Source organism: Triticum urartu, chromosome 3A, assembly GCF_056163025.1.
Source record: "Triticum urartu cultivar PI428250 chromosome 3A, HENAU_Tu73, whole genome shotgun sequence".
Lineage (NCBI taxonomy): Eukaryota > Viridiplantae > Streptophyta > Magnoliopsida > Poales > Poaceae > Triticum > Triticum urartu.
This window is the reverse complement of record NC_141875.1, coordinates 377643620-377655234: the sequence shown is the minus strand read 5'-3', so window position 1 is coordinate 377655234 and position 11615 is coordinate 377643620.

Here is an 11615-nt window from a genome sequence, read left to right as displayed (position 1 = left end):
TCAGGCAATCATTACAACATCCCATGTAATACATCATAAAAAGGGGGAGATACATAGTCGGCTTACACTCGCCACGTCACATCAGAGTACATAAATAACATCCATCAAACAATCACTCATGGCCCGACTACGGCGCCAAAATAGAAGAAAACCCAACATGCGACAAGGCCCTGAATCGAACCCCAACGAAGGAATAGACCTCCACCCGAGACACACCGATCAGACTCGGCAACCCGGTACAACAAGACAACTCGACAGGTTAAAAACAAGACCAGCAACACCGCCCGAATTTGCCGACAAATCCCGACAGGAGCTGCACATATCTCTTTCTCAGGGCACACTCAGATAAGAAATCCGTACAACTAAAACCAGCCCTCGAGTTTCCCCGAGGTGGCGCTGCAAGGGGCTCTAGTTTGGACCAACACTCAGAGGAGCACTGGCCCGGGGGAGTAAAATAAGATGACCCTTGAGTCTGCAGAACCCAAGGGAAGGAAAAAGGCTAGGCGGCAAATGGTAAAACCAAGGTTGGGCATTGCTGGAAAAGCTTTAATCAAGGCGAACTATCAAGGGGTTCCCATTATAACCCAACCGCGTAAGGAACGCAAAATCCGGGAACATAACACCGATATGACGGAAACTAGGGCGGTAAGAGTGGAACAAAACACTAGGCGAGAGGCCGAGCCTTCCACCCTTCACCAAGTATATAGATGCATTAAGATAACATAGCAATATAATGATATCCCCAACAAGAAAATAAAAGATGTTCCAACAAGGAACGGCCTCCAAACTTCACCTGCAACTAGCAACGCTATAAGAGGGGCTGAGCAAAGCGGTAACATAGCCAATCAACGGTTTGCTAGGACATGGTGGGTTAGAGGTTCAACATGGCAATTGGGAGGCTGACAAGCAAAAGGTAGGCATCGTAGCATTGGCATAGCAAGAGCGAGCAAACTAGCATAGCAAAGATAGTAGTGATTTCGAGGGTATGATCATCTTGCCTGCACAGTTATCAGAGTTGACTGGATCCTCACAAGCAAACTCAACGGGCTCCTCGGTAGCGAACTCGTCTCCCGGCTCTACCCAACAAGACAAACAAGAAACAAGGATACAATCAACCACGTGCAAGACCAAGCAATATGATGAAATGATGATATGCTATACGGGATGCGATGTGGGATGCAAAATGCAAGATATGACAGGAAATGCATGAACCTGGCCTCAACTTGGAATTCCAAGGGTGCCACTGGATAGAGGGGATGGAATCGCTTGAAAACGATATAAAGATCATTGGAATCGGAGTTACGGTTTGGAAATGGCAAGCGTTTTAAGATATGACACCGGTCTGCGATTTACAGCAAGTAGGCATCTAAATGCAACGAAATGAACATGCTACAGCCACCAAACATGACAACAAAATACATGGCAGGGATTCCCACAAGATGCTTAACAAAATACTAGCACTGAGCCACGGCCAATTCATCCATTATGAGGTTCAAACAAGCATGGAAAAAACGCAAATGCAAAACAGATTTCCCGGGTGCCTCTCTTTGCAAGCTTGCACAAGTCACCACACACATCCTAAAAATGCATGGGTTGCATCTCTGTAAAGAAGACAAAATGCTTAACAAAACATATGAAGGACTCACAGGCATAGCATGCACACAATAATCATGGCAAAAATGACAAAAGTCTAAGATGAACTAGCAGATCTGACAATTAACTCACGAAGCCTCCTTCTAACAGCATTTTGGGCATTAAGATGAGCTCAAATGAAAATGATGCAATGGAATGAAATGATGTACTCGTCGAGGCGAAGATTTTGATATATCATATACCCAAATCAGAGCTACGGATGCCAAGTTACGGGCGGTCAAAGTAGGCATAAAAAATTAGGGTTCGGGGGAGAGAAGTCAACCGGATCTAGATCTGGAAACACTGTTCATGCACTGTTCACCGACGCGGACTTCGAGGTCGCCGGAATTCCTGTTTGCGCCGGAGTCGGAGGGAGCTCGCCGGGGAGAGGGGTCGCGGTGGCCGGAGCTCGTCGCCGGAGGAGGGAGCCAGCGGCGGGGGCGGCGACCCGTGCGGCGGCGGCGGCCCGCGGTGGCGTCGGGCTGGGGCGGCCGGCCCGGAGTTGACGGCGGCGGGGCGGCTCGCGGTGGCGCCGGCCACCGGCATTGGAGAAGGCGGCGGCGCTGGAGGCGGAGAGGAGCGGGGGCGCTCGGGCCCGGTGGCGGCGCGCGGGGCCCGGTGATGGGCCTCCCGGGCCGGCTGGCGGGTGGCGGCGCGGCGAAGTGGGCCTGAGGCGCGGGCCAACGGGGACGCGGCACGTGGCAGCGGTGGCGGGTGGCGATTTGTCCGGCCAGGTCGGACGTGTCCGGCTCGGCGCGGGGATCTTTTAGGGTTCGGAGGTAGGGGAAGATCCGAAAAACGGGGGGGTGTATATATAGGCATAAATAGAGCTAGGAGAGTCCAAATGAGGTGCGGTTTTCGGCCAGGCGATCGCGATCGAACGCTCTAGGACATGGAGCAGAGTTTGGTGGGTTTTGAGCCAAATTTGAGGGGTGTTGGGCTGCAACACACACGAGGCCTTTTCGGTCCCTCGGTTAACCGTTGGAGTATCAAACGAAGTCCAAATGATACGAAACTTGACAGGCGGTCTACCGGTAGTAAACCAAGGCCGCATGACAAGTCTCGGTCCAATCCGGAAATGTTTAATCCCCATACACGAAAGAAAGCTAGAAATGACCACCGGAGGAGAATGAAGCGCCGGAATGCAAAACGGACAACGGGGAAAAAGCTCGAATGCATGAGACGAACACGTATGCAAATGCAATGCACGTGATGACATGATATGAGATGCAAGAAAACAAAAACAACACACGGAGACAAAGACCCGAACACGAGAAATAAATATAACTTAACGCCGGAAACGGCAAGAGTTGGAGTACAAATTGGGAAAGTCGTATCTGGGGCGTTACATATACCTACTGTATTCCAACTTCTCTATGGATTATAAACTATTTTACTAGCCATAGATTCATCAAAATAAGCAAACAACACACGAAAAACAGAATCTGTCAAAAATAGAACAGTCTGTAGTAATCTGTAGCTAGCGCAAGATCTGGAACCCCAAAAATTCTAAAATAAATTTCTGGACGTGAGGAATTTATCTATTAATCATCTTCAAAAAGAATTATCTAAATAGCACTTTCCAAATAAAAATGACAGCAGTTCTCGTGAGCGCTAAAGTTTCTGTTTTTTACAGCAAGTTCAACAAGACTTTCCCCAAGTCTTCCCAACGGTTCTAATTGGCACAAACACTAATTAAACACAAAAAACAGAACCAAAAAAGAGGCTGAATAATTTATTTATTACTAAACTGGAGCAAAAAGGAAGGAATAAAAATAAAATTGGGTTGCCTCCCAACAAGGGCTATCGTTTAACGCCCCTAGCTAGGCATAACAAGCAAGTATAGATCTAGGTATTGCCATCTTTGGTAGGCAATCCATAAGTGGCTCTCATGATAGATTCATATGGTAATTTTATTTTCTTTCTAGGGAAGTGTTCCATGCCCTTTTTTAATGCAAATTGAAATCTAATATTCCCTTCCTTCATATCAATAATTGCACCAACCGTTCTAAGGAAAGGTCTACCGAGAATAATAGGGCAAGAAGGATTGCAATCTATATCAAGAACGATAAAATCTATGGGCACATAATTCCTATTTGCAACAATAAGAACATAATTAATTCTTCCCATAGGTTTATTAATAGTGGAATCCGCAAGATGCAAGTTTAGAGAGCAATCATCAAAATCACGGAAATCTAGCAAATCACACAAAGTTTTGGGAATAGTAGAGACACTAGCACCCAAATCACACAAAGCATAAAACTCATAATTTTTAATTTTAATTTTAATAGTAGGTTCCCACTCATCATAAAGTTTTCTAGGGATAGAAACTTCCAATTCAAGTTTTTCTTCATAAGATTGCATCAAGGCATCAACGATATGTTTAGTAAACGCTTTATTTTGACTATAAGCATGAGGAGATTTTAGCACGGACTGCAACAAGGAAATACAATCAATTAAAGAGCAATTTTCATAATTAAATTCCTTGAAATCCAATATAGTGGGTTTGGCAACATCTAGGGTTTTAATTTCTTCAATCCCACTTTTATCAAATTTAGCATCAAAATCAACAAATTCCGAATTCTTAGAACGCCTTCTAGGTAAAGGTGGATCATATTCAGTCCCATCATTATCAAGATTCATATTGCAAAACAAAGATTTAATAGGGGACACATCAATAACTTTTAGATCTTCATCATTATTTTCATAGGAACTAGAAGGACACGCTTTTATAAAGGCATCTTTCTTAGCACGCATCCTAGCGGTTCTTTCTTTGCACTCGTCAATGGAAATTCTCATGGCTTTGAGAGACTCATTGATATCATGCTTAGGTGGAATAGATCTAATTTTCAAAGAATCAACATCATGAGCAATTCTATCAACGTTGCTAGCCAAATCATCAATCTTAAGCAATTTTTCTTCAATCATAGCATTAACATTCTTTTGCGAGGAAATAAATTCTTTAATATTAGATTGAAAATCAGAGGGCATCTTATTATAATTTCAATAAGAATTGTTGTAGGAATTACCATAATTATCAGAGGGATTACTAGGATAAGGCCTAGGATTGAAATTTCCTCTATACGCGTTGTTACCAAAATTGTTCCTACCAACAAAATTCACATCCATAGATTCATTATTATTCTCAATAAAAGTAGACAAGGGCATATCATTAGGATCAGAAGAAACACTCTTATTAGCAAATAATTTCATAAGTTCATCCATCTTTCCACTCAAAACATTAATTTCTTCTATAGCATGCACCTTTTTATTAGATCTTTCAGTATGCCATTGAGAATAATTAACCATAATATTATCTAGGAGTTTATAGCTTCTCCTAAAGTGATTTCCATAAAAGTGCCTCTCACGGCCGAATCTAAAAGACTTTTAGAAGCAAAATTCAATCCGGCATAAAATTTTTGTATAATCATCCATAAATTCAAACCATGAGTAGGGAAATTACGTATCACTAATTTCATTCTCTCCCAAGCATGTGCAACATGTTCATGATCAAATTGCTTAAAATTCATAATATCGTTTCTAAGAGAGATGATCTTAGCGGGAGGAAAATATTTAGAGATAAAAGCATCTTTGCACTTGTTCCACGAATCAATACTATTTTTAGGCAAAGATGAAAACCAAGCTTTAGCACGATCTCTAAGCGAAAAAGGAAATAGCTTCAATTTAACAATATCATTATCGACATCTTTCTTCTTTTGCATGTCACACAAATCAACGAAGCTATTAAGATGGGTAGCGGCATCTTCACTAGGAAGGCCGGAGAACGGATCTTTCATGACAAGATTCAACAAAGCGGTATTAATTTCACAAGATTCAGCATCGGTAAGAGGAGCAATCGGAGTGCTAAGGAAATCATTATTGTTGGTATTTGTGAAGTCATACAATTTAGTATTATCTTGAGCCATCGGGACAAACAAGCAATCCAACACACGAGCAAACAAAAAGCAAACGGGCAAAAGAGGCAAATAGAGAGGGAGGATAGAGAGAGAGAGGGTGAATAAAACGGCAAGGGTGAAGTGGAGGAGAGGAAAACGGGAGGCAAATGGCAAATAATGTAATGCAGGAGATAGGGATTGTGATGGGTACTTGGTATGTTGAATTTTGCGCAGACTCCCCGGCAACGGCGCCGTAAATTCTTGTTGCTACCTCTTGAGCACTGCGTTGGATTTCCCCGAAGAGGAGAGGATGATGCAGCAAAGTAGCGTAAGTATTTCCCTCAGTTTTTGAGAACCAAGGTATCAATCTAGTAGGAGGCTACGATCGAGTCCCTCGTACATACACAAAAACAATAGCTCAACGCAACCAACGTGCTTAGGGGTTGTCAATCCCTTCACGGTCACTTACGAAAGTGAGATCTGATAAAGATGATAAATAATATTTTTGGTATTCTAGGTATAGAGATGCAAAGTAAAAAGTAAAAGCAAAGCAATAATAAAGTGATGGAGATTGATATGATGATAAAGAGACCCGGGGGCCATAGATTTCACTAGTGGCTTCTCTCAAGAGCATAAGTATTCTACGACGGGTGAACAAATTACTGTTCAGCAATTGACAGAATTGAGCATAGTTATGAGAATATCTAGGTATGATCATGTATATAGGCATCACATCCGAGACAAGTAGACCGAAACGATTCTGCATCTAGTACTATTACTCCACTCATCGACCGCTATCCAGCATGCATCTAGAGTATTAAGTTAAAAACAGAGTAACGCCTTAAGCAAGATGCCATGATATAGAGGGATAGATTCATGCAATATGATAAAAATCCCATCTTTTTATCCTCGATGGCAACTATACAATACGTGCCTTGCTGCCCCTTCTGTCACTGGGAAAGGACACCGCAAGATCGAACCCAAAGCTAAGCACTTCTCCCATGGCAAGAACAACCAATCTAGTAGGCCAAACCAAACAGATAATTCGAAGAGACTTGCAAAGATAACCAATCATACATAAAAGAATTCAGAGAAGATTCAAATATTATTCATAGATAGACTGGATCATAAACCCACAATTCATCGGTCTCAACAAAGACACCGGAAAAAGAAGATTACATCGAATAGATCTCCACAAGAGAGGGGGAGAACATTGTATTGAGATCCAAAAAGAGAGAAGAAGACATCTAGCTACTAACTATGGACCCGTAGGTCTGAAGTAAACTACTCACACTTCATCGGAGGGGCTTGGATGATGATGTAGAAGCCCTCCGTGATCGATGCCTCCTCCGGCGGAGCTCCGGAACAGGCCCCAAGATGGGATCTCATGGATACAGAAAGTTGCGGCGGTGGAATTAGGTTTTTGGCTCCTGTTCTGATCATTTGGGGGTACGTGTATATATATAGGAGGAAGAAGTACGTCGGTGGAGCTTCGAATGGCCCACGAGGCAGGGGGCGCGCCCTAGGGGGCGCCCTCCACCCTCGTGACCGCCTCGTGGCTTTCTTGATGGAGGGTCCAAGTCTACTGGGTCTTATCTGATGAGAAAATCATGTTCCCGAAGGTTTCATTCCGTTTGGACTCCGTCTGATATTCCTTTTCTTCGAAACCCTAAAACAGGCAAAAAACAGCAATTTTGGGCTGGGCCTCCGGTTAGTAGGTTAGTCCCAAAAATAATATAGAAGTGGAAAATAAAGCCCAATATAGTCCAAAACAGTAGATAATATAGCATGGAGCAATCAAAAATTATAGATACATTGGAGACGTATCAGTGATTCCTACTATTTTCGTTAACCTCGATCATAAGGCCTTCTCCATTGCCTAATGGTCAGCTGCATTGATGCAATACTTCCTTTATTTTGACGTCCTAAAACCCCAATTTTTTTCCCTTATGTGCGAGGCATAGGCTTGCACTCAGTGTCGCACTGGTAGTTGAGAGGTTAACTAACATAGACAGACGATCTTACTATTGTAGCTGGTGTGCCTCGTGTTTGTTTTTATTTTGAAGCGATTGCTAATGCGTAATTTCTTTGTCTCTATGGCATACATTTCTTTGTTCCTAACATAATTTTGACATTCTCTCTAAACCTTCGCAATCGAAATCTGAAGTCCAGAAAAATATTTCCTCTTTCTCGACCCCCATGGCAATGAAACTAAGGGGATAGCATATGTATCACTCCATTGTTGGTTAACTTTTGCGTTCTCATACGATGAACATGGATATCACTTTTGGGGTTTTCTTTAGTGTAAGCTTTAGAGTTGGCAACAATGAGCTTTTGGTAACCAACCTTATTACTCGAGGAAGAGCAAGGTTTAAGCGTGAGGAGGCTTATGGCTCAATATTTTAAGCATTTTTAGAGCTCAGTTGTTGCATGTTCCCTTCATATATCATGTACCATTGAACCAAATATATGTCCATTATGCACGACTTTTGGTTTTTACTTTTTTCACTATGAGCATTATATAGTAAGTGTTTTATTTAGTTTTTTCTGTGTCTATAGTTGTTTTGGAGCAACCTAGAACCAATCGTGATGAAAAGGCCAAGGATGTGTTTCATATGGGGGACTGCCAGCACCCGACTTAGACATTTGGGAGGTCAAAAAATGAAAAAGAATTCTAAAGTGCACTAAATCAACATCTAATACGGCTCGCGCATCGACATGGCTCTCACAATTCCAATGATCCCAAGAATGTCAAAACTGAAGTTTGTATTTGAAAGTTGCACCCATTTTACCGAAAGAGTCCGGACTGAAGATAGTGTGTGGTACGATCGTGGCTACTCGTACCGCCCTAGACGGGTCCAAAAGTTGCCTCTATGGACGGGATTCTTCACCAATATCATCCTTGTTTGTTCCCACACAATCCTTGGCCGATAAGGAAGGGTTTGGGAGAGTAGGCTCATCTTGAGTCCTTAGACGCGTCACATCAACGAAGGAGTCCCGAGGAGGCCTCCTATATATTCACCTCCAACCCTAGCAGTCACCACATCCATCTATGTCATCTGTAGTACATCCATCTCATCTCCATTGCTACTCCAAGACCACATCCATAGAGAGATAAAGGTCCAAGACAAGAGGAGAAAGAGGAGGCGCGAACAGCATGCACACCGGCCCATCTCCATCATCGGTGCTGCCACCGTCTCCACCGCTGGCGCCGCCTCCATCATGATCGCCACCATGCTCCTCTCCTGCACTAGCTCTGTGTCAGCTTGTAACTTGCCTTCCACCTCTATGATGTTTGAGTAGTTGTTCTTGAGGATTTGGATAAAGCTTTGTATGATTAGCACTTAATGGTGAAATAAGCGATACAATTAATCCATTTATTTGCATTGCGTTAATTTCCTCATGGTGTTGTGAAGAGCGCTCACTCAACAGTAGCCCCTTGTGGACTTGATTGAATAAATATTGCTATGAATGTGGGATGCGAAGTTTGGTAATGACATTACTTATTGATGACCCACAAGTATAGGGGATAAATATTGTCCTTTCGATAAGTAAGAGTGTCGAACCTAACGAGGAGCAGAAGGCAACGATCAGCGGTTTTCAGCAAGGTATTTTCTGTAAGCACTGAAAGTAACGGTAACAGATAGTTTTTTAGTAGGATAATTTGTAGAAAGTAACAAGTAACAATGGTAACAAGGTGCAGACAAGTGGCCCAATCCTTTTTATAACAAAGGACAAGTTAGAACATTCTCTTATAATAAGCAAAGCATTCTCGAGGACATGTGGGAATTGTCGTCTAGTTACTTTCATCATATTTAGTTGATTCGCGCTCGTTAGTTTGATAATTTGATATGTTCGGTAGACCGGTGCTTGGGTGTTGTTCTTACTTGAACAAGAAACCCACTTATGATTACCCCCTCTCTCAAGCATCCACAACTACGAAAGAAGGATTAAGACAAATCTAACCGTAGCATGAAACATATGGATCCAAATCAGCCCCTTACGAAATAACGCATAAACGAGGGTTTAAGCTTCTGTCACTCTAGCAACCCATCATCTACTTATTACTCCACAATGCCTTCCCTTAGGCCCATGTATGGTGAAGTGTCTTGCAGTTGACATTCACATGACACCACTAAAGGAAGCAATAGTATACATATCATCAAAATATCGAACGAATACCCACATCACATGATTACTTATAACAACACTTCTCCCATGACATCAAGAACAAAAGTAAATACTCACAAATCATATTCATGTTCAAGATCAGAGGGGTATTGAATATGCTTGAGGATCTGAACATTTAATCTTCCACAAACTAAGCCAACTAGCATCAACTACAAGATCTAATCAACACTACTAGCAACCCACACGTACCAATCTGAGGTTTTTGGACAAATATTGAATACAAGAGATGAACTAGGGTTTCAGATGAGATGGTGCTAGTGAAGATGTTGATGAATATTGGTCCTCCCATGATGAGAGGATCGTTGGTGATGTCCATAGCTTGGATTTCCCCTCCCAGATGGAAGTTTCCCCGGCGGAATCGCTCCGTTAGAGAGCAAAAGTTCTCGTGCCCAGGTTCCGCCTTGAGACGGCATCGCTTCATCCCGAAAGTATTCTCCTGATTTTTTTCTAGGTCAAATGGCTTCATATAGCATAAGATGGGCACTAGAGACCTGCCAGGGGGGCACAAGCTCACAGGGCACGCCCAGGGGGGTAGGGCGCCCCCCTGAGGTTGTCGCTCCTTGGTGCCCCCCTATCGGTGTCAAAACTGGCCGATCTCGGGTAGGGGGTCCCGAACTATGCGTCTGAGGATCAAAGGTACTAGGTGGCAGGGGACATGATGTTTTACCCAGGTTCGGGCCCTCTTAATGGAGGTAATACCATACTTCCTGTTTGATTGACTTTGATGAGCACAGGGGTTACAAGAGTTGATCTACCTCGAGATCATGATAGCTAAACCCTAGATGTCTAGCCTGTATGATTTGTCTTAGCCTCTGTGGACTAAACCCTCTGGTTTATATAGACACCGGAGGGGCCTAGGGTTTGTACAGAGCCGGTTTACATAGAAAGGAAACTTCACATCCTGACGCCAAGCTTGCCATCCACGCAAAGGAGAGTCCCATCCGGACACGAGGGAAGGCCTTCTATCTTGTATCTTCACGGCCCATTAGTCCGGCCCATGGCAGATAGGCCGGATCCCCGAGGACCCCATAATCCAAGACTCCTTCAGTAGCCCCTCAACAAGGCTTCAATGATGATGTGTCCGGCGCGCGGATTGTCTTTGGCATTGCAAGGTGGGTTCCTCCTCCGAATACTCCAAAGTTGTTGAATTATATCCGGCTCTGCATAACCGTTCCAACCCTGATCCATAAGGGAAAAATACTCAAACAAAATATGTCATGTCTACTGAAAGCTTTTTCCGGCAAGACGTTACGTCTAGCCTTATTATTATTTTGAACCGTTTTGCGACATCCCGCTTCATGTTTCGAGGCGCGGTCTTCATAGACACGTCTTGTCAAAGCAGAGATCATGTCCCCTTATTGCGGGATTCCCATCAATACGGATTTGGGTAATCCCACCATGTCGTTCGCACGATCCATTGGAAACTGGCGAGCTTTAAGGCTCATGGAGAGGTGCTTGATATTCACTACCTTTATAAGAGGATAAGGATCCGTCTTTTTGATGGGGCGGGGAGAGTTTCATCCACGTACCCTCGTATACCGTAAGTGGAAGTGTTATGAGAATGCTGTTGATGTAGTCGTACATCTTCACGATCCGACCGATCGAAGTACCGAACGCATGGCACCTCCGAGTTTAGCACACGTTCACCTCGGTGACGTCCCACGAACTCCGATCCAGCACATCTTCGAGGGAGAGTTTTGTCAGCACGATGACATGATGACGGTGATGATGATTCTACCGACGCAGGGCTTCGCCTAAGCACTGCTACGATATGACCGAGGTGGATTATGGTGGTGGGGGGGGCACCACACACGGCTAAAAGATCAACTGATCAACTTGTTTGTCTTGGGGTGTCTCCCTGTCCCCGTATATAAAGGAGCAAGGGGGGAGGCCGGC